We start from the raw sequence: 18,061 nt of genomic DNA, 5'->3' as shown, positions 1-18,061 counted from the left end.
GTTCAAGACCAGCCTGAGCAAAAGTGAGACCCCGTCTCTACTAAAAACAGAAAGAAATTATCTGGACAACTAAAAATATATATAGAAAAAATTAGCCGGGCATGGCGGCACATGCCTGTAGTCCCAGCTACTCGGCAGGCTGAGGCAGTAGGGTCACTTAAGCCCAGGAGTTTGAGGTTGCTGTGAGCTAGGCTGATGCCATGGCACTCTAGCCTGGGCGATAGAGTGAGATTGTGTCTAAAAAAAAAAAAAAAATTTGTAGCTTTACAATAATGTTTTTCTTTTTTTTTTTATTTTTATTTTTTATTTTTTTATTTAATTTACAATAATGTTTTTCTATAGAACTCTTACAACCCTATTGTTAGGTTTTTCTGACTATAAAAATAAATAAATGGGGGATGGGGGAGACATGGGCAATATATATAACCTGAACTTTGCACGCCCATAATAAGCTGAAATAAATAATATAAAAAAAAAAAGAGGAAAATACTACAAAAAAAAAAAAATAGCAATGCAGGTAAGACTTCTGATAATGAATTACTCTTCATGGTTCTACCATGGATAAAAAACTAAGAGTAAGGAAGTTTTGAGCACAGAAGAGCAGTTAAAAAATCCATCTGTAAATTGCACGAGTATTTTTTTTTTTTTTTTTTTTTTTTTTTTTTTTTTTTTTTTTTTTTTTTGAGACAGAGTGTCGCTTTGTTGCCCAGGCTAGAGTGAGTGCCGTGGCGTCAGCCTAGCTCACAGCAACCTCAAACGCCTGGGCTTAAGCAATCCTACTGCCTCAGCCTCCCGAGTAGCTGGGACTACAGGCATGCGCCACCATGCCCGGCTAATTTTTTTTTTTTTCTATATATATTTTAGTTGGCCAGATAATTTCTTTCTATTTTTAGTAGAGACGAGGTCTCGCTCATTGCTCAGGCTGGTCTTGAACTCCTGACCTCGAGCGATCCACCCGCCTCGGCCTCCCAGAGTGCTAGGATTACAGGCGTGAGCCACCGCGCCCGGCCTGCACGAGTATTTTTAAAATTTATTTTTTAGTAGTGTAGAATTCAGAATTATTTAATAAGTTAGTTGTAGGGAGTTTATAATGTCAAAAAGTATTGTCTAATAAAAGTCTTCATTTAATTATGGTCCCTAAAATGCTCTATGATATTTTTGAATAAACAAAAAAGGTTTTAAAGTTTAAAAAAATAAATAAATGATTCATAGTACAAAACTTGGGAAATCATAAAGGAGTAAAAAATAACTATGTAATCTTGCAATCCAAGGATAGCCATTATTAATTTTGGTTGGGGGGGAAGCATTCTTTTAGTAACAGTTTATTTATCTATTCACCTACTGAAGGACATCTTGGTTGTTTTCAAGTTTTGGCAGTTATGACTAAGACTACTATAAACACCTACGCGCAGGTTTTTGTGTGGATGTAAGTTTTCAGCTCCTTTGGGTAAATACCCTGGAATGCAATTGCTGGATTACATGGTAAGATTATGTTTAGTTTTGTAAGAAGCTGCCAAACTGTCTTCCAAAATGGCTATACCATTTTGCATTCCCACCAGCAATGAATGAAACTTCCTGTTGTTCCATATACTTGCCAGCATTTGATGTTGTTAATGTTCTGGATTTTGATCCTTCTAACAAGTGTGTAGTTGTATCTCACTGTTGTAGGTTTTCTTCCTATAATATTTTCTTTTCTTTTCTTTTTTTTTTTTTTACTGTTATTTGCATTTATTTTATATTGCATCTATTCCTGTGTCATAAGTTTTTGTTTCTTCAGTTTCTTCTGGGATATCTTTTTCTTCTGTGCAACCTCCTCTTCTGGTTTTGGAACAATTTGTTCCTTTTCAGTGAGGATCATCTCAGTGTGGCAGGGGGAGCTCATGTATGGATTAATCTGACCATGAGCTCTGTCAGTTCGGCGACACATCTTGGGTGCTTTGTTCACCTGGATATGCTCAATGACCAGAGAATCTACATCCAAACCCTTAAGTTCAGCATTACTCTCTGCATTTTTAAGCATGTGCAGCAAAAATTCAGCACTCTTTTTGGGCCACCGACCCTGTGTCCAGCCCCACTGTTTGGCCTGGGCACACCTACCAACTCCACCATTGTAATGTCAGAATGGTACACATTGTTTCTTTAAAGTGACATCTTTCGGATACTTGGTGGCTTTTCGTATATGCATACCCTTGATGGCCTGGACAGTTTCACGAGTGTTCTTGAAGTGAACACGAAGATTTGAACCACTTGACATGCATGATTTTGTGGGGTTTTCTGGGTCAAGTGAATAGCGAACCATTTTCACAGATCACCTCAGGCCGCCTGAGGGGAAGAGCCATATTTTCTAATTGATGATTATTGGTATATAGGAATGCCATTCCTTTTTATATGTTAACTTTGTATCCAGTAACATTGCTGAACTCTCTTAATAATTTTAATTGTAAATCTCAAATTTTCTATGTAGAAAATCACATTAAACATACTGGGATAGGCAGAGGAAACAGCATGAGGAGGGTCCTGAGAGAGGAGAGTTCAAGAAATAAAAGAAGGCAGATGATGCTGGGCATAGTGAAAAATAAGGCAGATGATGAGGCAAGACAAAGGCAGCATCATGGCACAGAGTCTCGAAAACCAGCTTCAGGATTTTGTGGCAATGAAAAGCCACTGAAGGAATTTAGGTTAAAAAGTCTCCTTGGTAAGCCATTGGACTCTGCCCATGTTTGTATCCTGGCCTATACTTTGATCAAAATTTGGATGAATAAATATAAAATACGCTTTTCACGGATAACAAATATATTGGATAACCCTTAAATGTCTTGTGAACTTGTAGAACCTCAAGAATATATCTTTAGGCCGGGTGCGGTGGCTCATACCTGTAATCCTAGCACTCTGGGAGGCAAAGGTGGGAGGATCCCTTGAGGTCAGGAGTTTGATACCACCCTGAACAAGAGTGAGACCCTGCCTCACTAAAAAATAGAAAACAAAATTAGCCAGGCAACTAAAAATAGAAAAAATTAGCCGGGCGTGGTGGTGCACACCTGTAGTCCCAGCTACTCAAGGAGGCTGAGGCAGAAGGATTACTTAAGCCTAGGAGTTTGAGGTTGTTGTGAGCTAGGCTGATGTCATGGCACTCTAGCCCAGGCAACAGAGCAAGACTCTGTCTAAAAAAAAAAAAAAAAAGAATATATCCTTAGATGTGGGATTGCAGGATGTTTGCTAAGATTCTTTCTAATTCTGAGATGCTAAGGTTCCATGCTTTTCATCCTGGGCACCCTGGAACTGGAGGGAATGTTCTTTTCCACTGGAATCAGGCAAACAGAATGAACCTGGACTTCTTGAAATGCAATCTATTAGGGTAGATCCATATTTACACAAATAATTACTATATATGTGGTGAATGTTTTAATAGAAGGGCATAAAAAGGGTGCAAGAGGGGCTGGGCATGGTGGCTCGTGCCTGTAATTCCAGCACTTTGGGAGGCCGAGGTGGGAAGATCACTTGAGGCCAAGAATTTGAGACCAGCCTGGGTAACACAGTGAGACCCCCTTTTCTACAAAAACTAAAAAATTTAGCTATTCGTGGTGGCATGTACCTGTAAGTCCCGGCTATTTGTGAAGCTGAGGCAGGAGGATCACTTGAGCCCAGGAGTTTGAGGCTGAGGTGAGCTATGATCACACCACTGTACTCCAGCCTGGGTGACACAGTGAGATTTAAAAAAAAAAGGCGCAAGAGGGTGTTATGAATGGAAGGCGGCAGTACATAAGGTTATGAAGCTTAGACCGAAGGGCAAGGGGAAGGCTTGGAAGAAGCTGCAGCAGCATACAGGAAAGAGAAAGGTACTGAACCACAATAGCATCAGTGTTGATGGAAAGGTTTCTGAGGCAGGAGCTATCTGGTAGGCCTCAGGGGAGAAGGAAGGCAATAACTGAGAATGACTTTTGGGTCTCTAGCTTGGGTACACATAACATGATGACTGTATTAACTTAAAGAAGGAATGGAGGATTCCAACACTTTTGAGCTTTTGTAGTCATCTGACTACTAAGGAGCTCAAAGCCAAATTTATTCATGAAGTCTGAGACAGGTCTTTAGGCTGTCTACTCCATGCAGCAGGAAGGATCACAGTAACTTTCCAGCTTCCACCTGTGCTTTCCTACAACAGTAAATTCATGATTAGACAAAATCTAGGGCTTTGGTGTGAAGTGATGTTAATTTCACCAGAAAAGGAAACCTATTTTATTTATCTTTGTTCAAGTGCCTAATTTACTGTGTGGTCCTTCCTGATGTGCAGGCACTTAATCCATATCTGTTGGGTGAACGAATTCAGTTTTGCAATGGTAGTTCTCTTATACTGGAGTCTGGATAAGCATGTGAAAGAGGGAAAGGCAAAGCTTTGCCTTTGGGCCCAAGACACCTGGCTCATTAAATAACTGGTGTGTGACTTAGATCACTCATTTTAGTTCTGTGGGACCATTCTAAAGTCCTTTCCAGGGGTCCAAATTCATAGTTCTATATCTTTTGCATTTATTCTTTGATTAAGAATCTCTTCATATTTGTGTAGGCTCCTAACACTTCTGTAGAGTTACTATGACATTAATAGTAAACTCTGTGTTTGCTAAGTGCTAGGCACCAATCTAAGCACTTTACACATGTTAACACATTTGATCCACATAACCCTAATGACATAGGGACCTTTACCATCTACATTTTACAGTTGAAGAGACAGAAAGATTAAATATCATCTATTAATACAAGGTCACATAACTTATAAGTAACAGTGCCCACATTTGGACACAGGGAATCTGGGGCCAGAGTCTATTTTAACTACCTTTGTATGCTACATCTAGATTATCCTGTGAGTGACTCTGTGAGAGAGGCTGGTGACTATTATCTCATTTTTTTTTTTTTTTTTAAGAGATGGGGGTTCTCTCTCTGTCTCCCAGACTGGAGTGCAGTGGCATGATCATAGCACACTGTAGCCTCAAACTCCTGGGCTCAAATGATCCTCCTAGCTCAGCCTCCTGAGTAGCTAGGACTATAGGCATGTGCCATCATGCCCAGCTAATTAAAAAAAATTTTTTTTATAAAGACAGGGTCTCACTATGTTGCCCAGGCTGGTCTCAAATTCCTGGGCTCAAGTGATCCTCCCACCTTGGCCTCTCAAAGTGCTGGGATTACTGGCATGAGCCACTGTGCCCCACTTATTATCTCATTTTTATAAATGAGGCAACTGAAGCTTAACTTCCCCAAGGTTACACAGCTTGAAAGTAGCAGGCTGGACTTCAAACCCAGGACTTTCAACCAGGACCAGTGTTCTTTCTGGTAATCAGCATGCTCTAGAGGTTGGGAATGTGGTTCCAGCACCTGGCTACCGGAGTTAAAGCCCACTCGATAAATACTGGCTTACTGACATTAGGTAAGTTACTAAACTTCTGTTTCCTCTTTTGTAAAGTGGGAATTAACAACCATATAGGATTATTGTGATGCTTAAATGAGTTTAGTGTCAGAAAGCACTTGACAGATGTTAGCCATCACTATTCATTATAGACCACTGCTACCCAACAGAAATATGTGAACCAAGCAGTAATTTTCAGTTTTCTAGCAGCCACATTTTATTTTTTTTTTTTTTTTTTTTTTTTTTTTTTTTTTTTGAAACAGAGTCTCGCTCTGTTGCCCGGGCTAGAGTGAGTGCCGTGGCGTCAGCCTAGCTCACAGCAACCTCAAACTCCTGGGCTCAAGCAATCCTTCTGCCTCAGCCTCCCGAGTAGCTGGGACTACAGGCATGTGCCACCATGCCCGGCTAATTTTTTTCTATATATTTTTAGTTGTCCATATAATTTCTTTCTATTTTTTAGTAGAGACGGGGTCTCGCTCTCGCTCAGGCTGGTCTCGAACTCCTGAGCTCAAAGGATCCGCCCGCCTCGGCCTCCCAAGTGCTAGGATTACAGGCGTGAGCCACCGCGCCCGGCCTGGCAGCCACATTTTAAAAAGTTAAAAGAAACATGAAATTATTTTCTCTCTCTCTATATATAAATATACACATATTTTTAGAGACAGGGTCTTGCTCTGTCGCTCAGGCTGGAGAGGCCTGATCATAGCTCACTGTAACCCCAAACTGATGGGCTAAAACTATTCTCCCACCTCAGACTAGGAGTACCTAGGACTACAGGCCTGGGCCATCAGCTAATTAAAAAAATTTTTTTGTAGAGACTGGGTCTCGCTATGTTGCCCAGGCTAGTCTTTAGCTTCTTGCCTCAAGCAATCCTCCTCTGATTCCCAAAGTGCTGGGATTACAGGTGTGAGCCACAGCACCTGGCCTATTCTAAATATATTTTATGTAACCAAATATACTCCAAACTGTAATCAATTCTATAATCAAATATCCTACTTGTAATCAGTAAAAAAGATTATAATGACATATTTTGTATTTTTTGTACTATTTAAGTATTGAAAATCTGGTGTGTATTCTACGCTTACAGCACATCTCAACTTGGACCAGCCATGTTTCAAGAGCTCACCAGCCACATGTGGCTCGAGGAAGCAGAGCCCTGCAGAGGCCCCCCAGTCGTCTCCTCTAGTCAGCCCCCCTAAGGGTTCCTTCCAGAGACCAGCTGGCCCGCGCCCTAAGGCCCGCCCCGTGCCCCTCCCAGGTTACATCACAGAGCTCACAAGCCCGCTGGCTAGGGAGACCCGGGCCCTGGCCGCGTGCGCCCTAACTCTCGCAAGCTCCCAGCTCTAGGAGCCTAAGCTCTAAAAGGAAGCCACGGTCATCAAAGAACAGCGGAGGCGGCCGGTCGGCCTACGGTCCCCTTCTGCATTCGCGGGCGAGAGGAGGGAGTCTGAAGCCCCTATGCGCACCTCGCCCCCAACAGCCCGCAGCTCGCGCAGCTTCTACGGAGAGGTCGAGGTGGCGGGGCCAGCGCCCATTGGTCCGCCGCAGCCCTCCGCCCCGCCCCTACCCCGCGCTCATTGGCCGGAGTGGCGGAGCCCGCTGGGTAGGCGGTGGCGGCGCCCCTCCCTCGCGCCGGCCCTCAAGAGGACGACGAGGAAGCGGCCGCCTCCCTGTGCCCCGCCCCTCGGGCTTGCTCGCTGGCTCCAGGCTCTTGCCGACCTCTCCCGGCTCGTCCCGGCTCGTCCCGGCGTTCTCCCGGCTCCCTCCAGCTCCGGCTCCGGCTCGGCTGCGGCGGGTAGGTGCAGCCTCAGGCGGGGCCCGATCGGGGGGACGGTCTTCTCACTGTACCAGAGGCTGCCTGAACCTCGCCCCGCGGCCGCCTGGGACCCCTCAAGGCCCGCCCGAGGCGGGGAAGGGCGGTGGCCGACGGCCTGAGGGACGCGGGGGCGGCCAACGGAGAGGACCAGGCGGGGGGCCTGCAGGCGTGACCTTCTGAGTCTTCAAGGCGTGATCTGGGGAGGCCATGGGTCGAGGCGGGCTGAGAGGTCCGGTTTTGGGGCGGTGGGGCCGAGTGGCATGCCTCGGGCTCTAGATGGGGCTGAGCCCGGGGAGCGAGGGTCAGCTGCAGTCAAGGGCCCTGGGTGGGGTTCGGGGAGGTAGGAGAACTCTAGCGTCGTTTTCTGAGGCTTGAGGGAGGGCAGTTGATGTGGAACTGAGGCAAGCCTTAGAGAGGGTGTCCAGTCAGCGGTTATGGGTGGGGCTGAGGGGTGGTCTGAAGAACCGGGCCCGAGCAGGGGCTCTCCCCGCGGTCCTGGCCCTGGCACTGTTTGGGGACTAAAGCATGTGTCTGGCTGCGGGAGAGCGAAGGGGTCGCCTAAGGGTGGGGCTGGGAGGGTAGGGACGGGGACTAGGAGGGGCAGTTGGAAACATTAACCAGATTAGAAGTTGTAATTTAGCACATAGAGCAATTCTACGCTGGTGTGTTGCCTGAGCTTCAGTGAAATTGCACCGTGATGGAGTTTTAGGGGTTTTGCTTATCTCCAGGAACGTGTAAATTAAATGCATTTGCTGCTTTGGGGAGGAAGCAGTGATTGCCCTTAGGGTTGTGTTTTAGGACCCAGACCGGGGTGCAATATGTTCTCCTCAGGAAGGTTAGTGTTACCTAGCTTTCTACTGGAAACCCCCTTTTCTCCTTGTCCTCCCCTGGTCCAGTTACAGTATTGCTCCCCAGGGCCTCTCAATTCTCTCCCTGGCTGCATAGCATTGCAGTGTTCTTGCTCTGTGTGTGTGTGTGTGTGTGTGTGTGTGTGTGTCTCCCGCCCATTTCCCTGCTGCTGTGCTTTTGGCAACTGCCTCTGCTCTTTCCCAGGGATGGTTGTGGCATTGCATCAGGGGATATTTGTGCTTGTAATTTGCTCACTCAGCCCAGGAGGAGGGAGAATAGTATGCTGCAGAGATGGGAGGGGGGTGCCGTCAGCTTGGCTGGGTAGGCAGAGAAATGGGTGTGGTGAGGGAATACAGCTGCTCTAGGCCTATAGGGTAACACTGCCCAGTCATCGGCGCAAAGAGATTCAAAGAGCAGCAGCAGCTATTTTTATAAATCAACCTGAATCCAAGCTGAGCACATGGATTTAGAGTGAACAGTTGTCATGCTCTAACTATTACAGGCTGGATGTTTGGTAGACAACATTAGAGTTGCTAAGCAAGAGACTCCATGTGTACAGTGCAGCAGGTACTTTACTTGCAACTTTTTAGATTTGCTTTTCTCAGCTCTCAAGATTGGGACATTTCTCTTCAGGGGATGTCTTTTAAATTAATATAGTCTGATGGTCAATACTACTTCCTTTCAAATGAAATGTTTTTACCTCGGTTATGCTCTTCCTTTCAAATTTAGCTAAAAAATAATAAAGCTACCATTTTTTTGAGCACTTGCCATCTCCCAGGCACTAGTTATATTTATTTACAGATAGGGAAATTGAGACTGAGGGGAATAAGAGACCATACAGATAGTTAAGCAGAATAAGTGGCGTTCAAACCAAGGTCTCTCTGACTCCTACAAGAGACTTTAGAATTTTGGTTCACACAGGGTTGATTCAAGTGCTTGGGAATTAATTCATTCAATGTAAACTCACCCGAGGCTGATAAACCAGATACCAGTTTATGTATGTGGAAAGTATTAAGTGCCATGTACACAATAGGATTTCATTATCCACTGACCAGGACACCTCCAGTGTTCTGGGCAGCCTAATTAGTAATTAGAAGGCAGTTGATTATAGAATTGGAATGAAGGGCATTGAATGCTCTTAGAGGGTATTTTAATCAAGTTACAGAAGCCTAGTGAGTCTCCCTTTCCCCAGTGTACGAATGCACATGTTAATGTGAGACAGTGCTGGGGAGTGTCTTAACACATTTTCCCACTCTGTCTCACTTGTTTTTTTTTAAGTCATCTCTTCATATATTTGTCATCTAGCATTTTTGTGTTAAAATTCTTAAATTTACAAGTAAGTTCACATTACATATTAAAAAGTTATTTTCCATTGTTTGCTGATAGTGAAGAAGGAAGCACCTGGATTTTCTTATGTTCTAGGTGGCTTAACTTTAGTTGGTTCTTCCTGATCTCAGTGTCTTTGTTCTTTTTCCTAATCATGTTTCTAATATGGTGATCCATCCTTTGGTGTAAACTTTTGCTTTTGACACTTTACATTTTTGGTGTCACTTTTCCTTTTTTTTTTTTTTAGCATTAAGCATGAGTGTTTGATATGTAGGTTTTAGTTTCCTTAAAAAGCAAGAAAATCTGAGAGGAACATTTCGACCCATTGGAAGGCGTCTTGGTGGTTCATTTGATTTAGTCAATTTGAAAAGGAAACCAAGTAAGTATCACCGGTTTCACTTTGTCTTTCTAAATGGCACTTTTAGAACTAGGTTACTGTGGACTTATTGCTAGGGGTGAGTGTGTTGAGGACAATTAAAGTCAAGAAGGGGAAAGCAAAGTGATATAGATGAAGGATCATAATCATCTATCATTTTAGAGCTCTCTAGGCTAAGCTCTCAATACAGACCTTATGATGAACTATTCTGAATCTTAGTAAAAATGTAAGCTTGAAAGTCAACCCAGTTTACTTTTGTGGTGTTTTTTTTTTTTTTTGAGGCAGGGTCTCGCTCTGTTACCTGGGCTAGACTGTAGTGGCCTCATAGCTCCCTGCAACCTCAAACTCCTGGGCTCAAGTGATCCTCCTGCCTCAGCCTCCTGAGTAGCTGGGACTACAGGCGTGAACCACCAAACTACTTTTGTGATTTTTTTATAGGTTAAAAAAGTTAATCTGGCCAGGCGCGGCAGCTCACGCCTGTCATCCTAGCACTTTGAGAGGCTGGGGCTGGAGGATCCCTTGAGGCCAGGAGTTGCAGACCAGCCTGAGTAACATAGTGAAACTCTGTTTCTATGAAAAATAGAAAAATTAGCTGGGCGTGGTGGCATTTGCCTGTGCCTGTAGTACCAGGTACTTGGGAGGCTGAGACAGGAGAATCACTTGAGTCCAGAAATTTGAGGTTGCAGTGAGCTATGATGATACTGCACTCTGCCCCCAGCAACAGAGTGAGACCCTGTCTCAAAGGGAAAAAAAAAAGTTAATCTTCTTACCATAAGAAGATTCTCATTCTTTTCTACTTTTATTATTTGGAATTCTTCTGTAATGAAGGATTTTAGCCTATCTTATTAGTTTGCATATAGTTAAATATCTTTATTTATTTATGACTTTTCTTCACTCTTCCTAACTTTTATAAGGAAAATAAAATTTTAAAAACTTTTTATTTTGAAATAATTTTAGATTTACAGAAGTTGTAAAGATAGTACCAAATTTCTCTATGTTCTTCAGCTTCTTTTAGTGTTATCATTTTATATAACCTGATACATTTATCAAAATAATGAAATTAAAATTAGTATATTATTGATTAAACTACAGACTTTCCTCTGATTTCTCTAGTTTTTCCACTGATGTCCTTTTTTTGTTATAGGATCCAGTCCCGGAGACCACATTGAATTTAGATGTCATGTTTCTTTAATTTCCTGCAATCTGTGACCGTTTCTTGGTCTCTCCTTGCCTATCTCTTCTTAATATCTTTGAAGAGTAATGGTCAGGTATTTGTAGAATGATGCTTGTTTTGGTTTTCTAATGTTTTCTCATGATTAGCCTGAGGTTATGCATTTTACGGAAGAATACCATAGAGATGATATGTCCTACTTATCACATCATATCATGAGATACCTGATATCAACATGACTCATTACTGATGTTAACTTTGATAACTTAAGGTGATGTTTCTCTGCTGTGAAGTGACAATTTTTCTGTTTCTTCACTTTGTTAGAAGTTAGAAATGAGTCACCATGTCAAACTCATACTCCTGGTGAAGGAAATTAAGCTCCACCTCTTTTTTTTTTTTTTTTTTTTTTGAGACAGAGTCTCACTCTGTTGCCCGGGCTAGAGTGAGTGCCGTGGCGTCAGCCTAGCTCACAGCAACCTCAAACTCCTGGGCTTAAGCGATCCTCCTGCCTCAGCCTCCCGAGTAGCTGGGACTACAGGCATGCGCCACCATGCCCAGCTAATTTTTTTTTTTCTATATATATTTTTAGCTGTCCAAATCATTTCTTTCTATTTTTAGTAGAGACGAGGTCTTGCTCTTGCTCAGGCTGGTCTCGAACTCCTGACCTGGAGCTATCCACCCGCCTCGGCCTCCCAGAGTGCTAGGATTATAGGCGTGAGCCACCTCGCCCAGCCTAAGCTCCACCTCTTGAAGGGAGGGAAATCAAAGAATTTGTGGGCATATGTTAAAATCACTGCAGTAATTAATAAATATTTTAGGAGAAATACTGTGAGGCTATACAGAGATCTGATTTCTCCTTAAAGTTTTTTTGCATTCATCAGTAAATCTTGCCTGTAGCCGCAATTATTGTGTTGTAATAATTTTCTATTTCCCTCATTTTTTCTACTTTATTATTTGGAATTCTTCTGTAATGAAGATTTATGCCTCCCCTCCATTTATTTATTTATTAAATCATGTATATCAATACAGACTCATGAATATTTATTTTTTCCTTTAGTTATAATCCAGTACTGTATTGCTCAGATTGTATAGCTTTGGCCATTTTGATGTTGGCACCTGTATTCTTTTCCCTCTCCCCTCCCTTTTTTTTTTTAAAGAAACTAAGATCTGATTACTAAATTAGCTGGGTGTACTCACAGACTCATAGTTACTGGGGTATCACTGCTTGTTAGGCCTTCTCAGGTGACAAAGTTAGGAAATAATGTGTATATAATGTATATATGCTGACCAATGTATACACACATATCTATAATATGTTTCTGTATGTCTGTCATAAATATAGACATGAATTATACTAACATCTCTGACTCTAATCCGGCACCACAGAGTTTATTCTAGCTTTACCCCTCCTTGCTTATTTGTAACTTCTTTCTCTGACACTGAGAAATTTGGCTGACTTAGCAAATAAGACATTTACTTATTTGTTCAACCATGGTGTATGTATAAAGTAAAAAATGCAGGTTTTTTTTTTTTTTTTGAGACAGAGTCTCACTCTGTTGCCCAGGCTAGAGTGAGTGCCGTGGCGTTAGCCTAGCTCACAGCAACCTCAAACTCCTGAGCTCAAGCGATCCTCCTGTCTCAGCCTCTCGAGTAGCTGGGACTACAGGCATGAGCCACCATGCCCGGCTAATTTTTTCTATATATATTTTTAGCTGTCCATATAATTTCTTTCTATTTTTAGTAGAGATGGGGTCTCGCTCTTGCTCAGGCTGTTCTCGAACTCCTGAGCTCAAACGATCCGCCCACCTCGGCCTCCCAGAGTGCTAGGATTACAGGTGTGAGCCACCGCGCCCGGCCAAAAAATGCAGTTTTAATTGTCACATAAATTTCCAAAGCATTTGGCAGTAGTTAACTAATTTGAATTATTCTCCTGTAATATTGGTATTTTAAATTATCATTTTTCAGCTCAAGTGGAGAGGTGAAGTCATTTACCCCTGGCCAAACAGGAAGTGAGTGACTGTAGCTGGAATGGACCTATTCTCACTCTCAGGGCTGTACTTGATCCCAAGCAAAGCAGTGTCTTCATCGTGATTAACAAATTAACCTTTGTCCTTTCTTCTTGATGGCATTGCTCCTTTTAATTAAAGTTTCTGGGTTTTTTTTTTTTTTTTTTTTTTAGTGTTTTTGGTGACAGAGTCTCTTGCTCTGTCACCTGGGCTAGAGTGCCGCAGCGTCAGCCTAGCTCACAGCACCCTCATACGCCTGGTCTCAAGCGATCCACCTGCCTCAGCCTCCCGAGTAGCTGGGATTACAGGCTCCCACCACAACGTCCGGCTAATTTCTTCTATTTTTAGTAGAGATGGGGTCTCGCTGTGCTCAGGCTGGTCTCAAACTCCTGACCTCAAGTGATCCTCTCACCTCAGCCTTCCAGAGTACTAGGATTATAGGTGCGAGGCACCGAGCCTGGCCAAGTTTCTGGTTTTTAGTTTCTTTTTTTTTTTTTTTTTTTTTGAGACAGAGTCTCACTCTGTTGCCCGGGTTAGAGTGAGTGCCGTGGCGTCAGCCTAGCTCACAGCAACCTCAAACACCTGGGCTCAAGGGATCCTCCTGTCTCAGCATCCCGAGTAGCTGGGACTACAGGCATGCGCCACCATGCCCGGCTAATTCTTTTTCTATATATATTTTTAGATGTCTATATAATTTCTTTCTATTTTTAGTAGAGATGGGGTCTCGCTCTTGCTCAGGCTGGTCTCGAACTCCTGAGCTCAAATGATCCGCCCACCTCGGCCTCCCAGAGTGCTAGGATTACAGGCGTGAGCCACCGCGCCCGGCCTCATTTTTAGCTTTAAAAAAAAATACCTTCAGTAGTATTGAGAGCAAGAATAATTCTTTTTCTGGACTTCTTCCTACTTGTAGAATCATAGAAGAGGTCTTAGAGATAATCTAGACAAGTTTTTCGTACAATATATGATTCTTCCAGTCCTTTGTGCAGATGTTTTTCAAGATACTGGTGGGTACTAATTCCAGATTTGCAAATTTGTTTTTGTAGAAAGATTTCCCTGATAATGATTATAAACCGGCCTCCCTGTAGTTTCTATTCAATGATTCTAATTTTGCTGTCCACAGTTATTCCTTGTAGCTTCAATTTCAATTTTACAGCTATTGAATGAATTATTTTGTCCTACCACTGACCCCTTTCTTTTCCACACTATTCCCCACCTACCTCTCATGAAATGTGCTTCCTAAACCTTTTACTATTTATTGTCAAAAAGACAAAATTATAACAAATTTAGTTATAGATCTTAATTGGCTTTTATTTGTGATTCTAGACTTGGGCAATGCCTCATTCTATAATATAGAATGAGTGTTCCAATGAGCTGAGCAGAGGAGGTTGGCTTTAAAGATAGACAAGGGCTGAGGAAAACAGAAACAGAGAACAAAAAGAGGATTGGTCACTTTTTCCTTGTAAAAAATTTATTTTCCTTGTAAAGGTTCAAGCAGAGGCAACTTCCTTATTGTGATGACTAAAACAAGCCTGTTTGGGGATTTAGCTATTATCTTTCTCTTGATTTCTTAGAAGGTCAGATAACTTAGTTTTGGCTTGGTAGTGGGGTAACTTTAGCATAAATGACTCCATTTTGGTTTGGTCTTTTGGGCCTAGTACAGGAGCTCAGTCCAAACCAATGGCCTCCTGTGAATTTTATTTAACACTGTGTTGGGCATCATCCTGTGGACATGCTGCAGTTGTCAGCTTGTCAGATTTGGTCTGATCCAGATACGGCGTTAGGCACTGAAGTGAAGTGATTAAGGAATACAATATGATCCCTGCCCTTGGGAGGCTTACCATTTAGTTTCCATCTAAACTGCTGTTCTAGAATGAATTAAGTTCTTTTTTCTTTTAATATCTACTTTTTTTTTTTTTTTTTTTGAGACAGAGTCTCGCTCTGTTGCCTGGGCTAGAGTGAGTGCCGTGGCATCAGCCTAGCTCACAGCAACCTCAGACTCCTGGGCTTAAGCAATCCTACTGCCTCAGCTTTCCGAGTAGCTGAGACTACAGGCATGTGCCACCATGCCCGGCTAATTTTTTCTATATATATTTTAGTTGGCCAGATAATTTCTTTCTATATTTAGTAGAGACGGGGTCTTGCTCTTGTTCAGGCTGGTCTCGAACTCCTGACCTCGAGCGATCCACCCGCCTCGGCCTCCCAGAGTGCTAGGATTATAGGCGTGAGCCACTGCGCCCGGCCTAATATCTACTTTTCAATGTTAGTTTATACTTGTCTAGTAGTGAATTTATCTCTGGGTCTTTTCCCTGGAACTGTTCTTAAGCCAAGTCTTTTTCCTTGGTTGGTTGGTTTTCTGAACCTATGTGTTTGACTTTTTACACTCCTATATTCTTCGCTCATCTCTGTCTATTGTTCCAAAGGGATTTTTTTTTTTAAGGGTCTCACTCTGTTGCCCAGGGTAGAGTGCAGTGGCATCATCACAGCTCGGCTACAACTTCCAACTCCTGGGCTCAAGCGATCCTCCTGCCTCAGCCTTGAGAAGCTGGAACTACAGGTCTGCACCACCACACCTGGCTAAGTTTTCTATTTTTTGTAGAGATGGGGTGTTACTCTTGCTCAGGCTGGTCTTGAACTCCTGACCTCAAACTATCCTCCGACCTTAGCCTCCCAGAATATTGAAATTACAGGCGTGAGCCACCACGCCCGGCCTTGAATATTTTTTATTATGACAAAGTATAGGTAGTTTCTGACTCAATGATTCTCATGTAAAATAGTTATAGCTTCTATTTCATTATTCTCACCCTCTCCCCCAATATGTTGAGACTGTTGTGGGAAAACTTAAAGCTTTTAGAGGATATGTATATTCCAAAGAAGGAGGAATTTAGGGGAGATTGAGGATGGGTGGTGGGTGGGGGTGGAGGATAGAGACCCTTAAGAAAAAGATTGCTTCCTATAGTGACTTTTCTTTGAGCTTTATTTTTGTTAAACTGTCAGATACAGATTAAGTATCCCTTATCTGAAATACATGGAACCAGAAGTATTTTGGATTTTGGATTTTTTCAGATTTTGGAATATTTGCAGTATACAAATATTTCAAAGTACTCTAATAATCATTTCATTTGAGCATCATGTTGGTGCTCAGAAAGTTTTGGATTTTGGAGCATTGTGGATTTGTGATGCTCAACCTATGATTAATTTGGGTTAACCCACTTTCTCTTTTAGCAATAGAAATCCACTGAGAGGATTCAGAAGAGAGCTTTCAGTCATTATTTTATGGGAGGAACATATTTTTATTGAAATAATTTGAATTGGGAGAGTGAGAGTTGCTTTGGGTAACAGATAAGTGATTCTGAGTTTAGGAAGAATTGGGAGGAGAGGAGGCAGGGGATAAGGCAAACTTACAGGCTTAGTTCCGTATTAGCTCAGGTGTTACCTTTAGAAAGCCTTTTCTGGCCACTTTCTACCCTCCTCTGGGTTAAGTACTCTTTGATGTTTTCATATATCTTTGGGCATTGACATTGCATGTTAAAAAAATTAATATATAATTTACATACTATAAAACTCACCATTTTAAAGCATACAAGTCAGTGGTTTTTGGTGCATTCACAACGTTGTGCAACCATCACCATTATCTAATTCCACAACATTTTCGTTATCCCCAAAAGAAACCTCATGTCCATTAGCAGTCCTTTCCCATTCCCTTCATTTCCCCAGGCCCTGGCAACCACTAATCTTCCTGTCTCTATTCTGGACATTCCATATAAATGGAATCATACAATAAATGGCCTTTTGTGTTTAGCTTCTTTGACTGAGCATATTGTTTTTAGGTTTATCTGTGTTATAGCTTATATGCATTCATTTTTATGTCTGAATTATATACCATTGTGTGGATGAACATTTGGGTTGTTTCTGCTTTTTAGCTATTATGGACAATTCTGCTGTGAGCATTCAAGTATTTTTTTTGTGGACATACATTTTCAGTTCTCTTGCTTATATACGTAGGAGTGGAATTGCTAGGTCATATGGTAATTATATTTATTTATTTATTTATTTATTTTTTTGAGACAGAGTCTCACTCTGTTGCCCAGGCTAGAGTGAGTGCCGTGGCATCAGCCTAGCTCACAGCAACCTCAAACTCCTGAGCTCAAAGGATCCTCCTGTCTCAGCCTCCCGAGTAGCTGGGACTACAGGCATGCGCCACCATGCCCGGCTAATTTTTTCTATATATATATTTTTTTAGCTGTCCATATAATTTCTTTCTATTTTTAGTAGAGATGGGGTCTTGCTCTTGCTCAGGCTGTTCTCGAACTCCTGAGCTCAAACGATCCGCCCACCTTGGCCTCCCAGAGTGCTAGGATTACAGGCGTGAGCCACCGTGCCCGGCCTGGTAATTATATTTAATCTTTTAAAAAAAATTTTAAACTCACCTTAGATTTATTTATTTTTTAATTTTAATTTTTATTTATTTATTTATTTTTGAGACAGAGTCTTGCTCTGTTGCCTGGGCTAGAGTGCCGTGGCATCAGCCTAGCTCACAGCAACCTCAAACACCTGGGCTCAGGCAATCCTACTGCCTCAGGCTCCCAAGTAGCTGGGACTACATGCATGTGCCACCATGCCCAGCTAATTTTTTCTGTATATATTTTTAGTTGTTTGGCTAATTTCTTTCTATTTTTAGTAGAGACCGGGGTCTCGCTCTTGCTCAGGCTGGTCTCGAACTCCTAACCTCGAGGGATCCTCCTGCCTCTGCCTCCCAGAGTGCTAGGATTACAGGCGTGAGCCACCGCGCCTGGCCTATTTGTTTATTTTTTAGAGATGAGGTTGCACAAAGTTGACCAGGCTGGAGTACAATGGCTACTATGGTCAAAACACACTGTAGCCTGAAACTCCTGGGTTCAAGCTATCATCCTGTCTCAGCCTTCTGAGTAGCTGGGACAGGCACATGCCACTGCACCCAGCTAATTATGTATAACCTTTTTTTTTTGAGACAGAGTCTCTCTCTGTTGCCCAGGCTAGAGTGCCGTGGCATCAGCCTACCTCACAGCAACCTCAAACTCCTGGGCTTAAGCAATCCTTCTGCCTCAGCCTCCCGAGTAGCTGGGACTACAGGCATGCGCCACCATGCCCG

At 42.6% G+C, this 18,061-nt stretch overlaps 1 protein-coding gene and 1 pseudogene across 4 annotated transcripts in view; one reads left to right on the top strand and one right to left on the bottom strand.

The window, feature by feature from the left end:
• Positions 1-1,744: 1,744 nt before the first annotated feature.
• LOC138386868 (large ribosomal subunit protein uL22-like) lies at positions 1,745-2,316 on the bottom strand (annotated as a pseudogene).
• Positions 2,317-7,073: 4,757 nt separating this feature from the next.
• Positions 7,074-18,061, top strand: part of MAP4 (microtubule associated protein 4) — a 205,785-nt gene continuing 194,797 nt past the window's right edge. For 3 of the 4 annotated variants that reach the window (XM_069475629.1, XM_069475627.1, XM_069475626.1), the window contains exon 1: positions 7,140-7,184. The gene's annotated coding sequence lies outside the window, so the exon portion shown is untranslated. Of the gene's footprint in view, positions 7,185-18,061 lie in introns of all 4 variants that reach the window. The other variant, XM_069475625.1, reaches the window with a different exon arrangement.

This window comes from Eulemur rufifrons, chromosome 7, assembly GCF_041146395.1.
Source record: "Eulemur rufifrons isolate Redbay chromosome 7, OSU_ERuf_1, whole genome shotgun sequence".
Lineage (NCBI taxonomy): Eukaryota > Metazoa > Chordata > Mammalia > Primates > Lemuridae > Eulemur > Eulemur rufifrons.
This window is presented reverse-complemented; position numbering and strand designations above follow the sequence as displayed.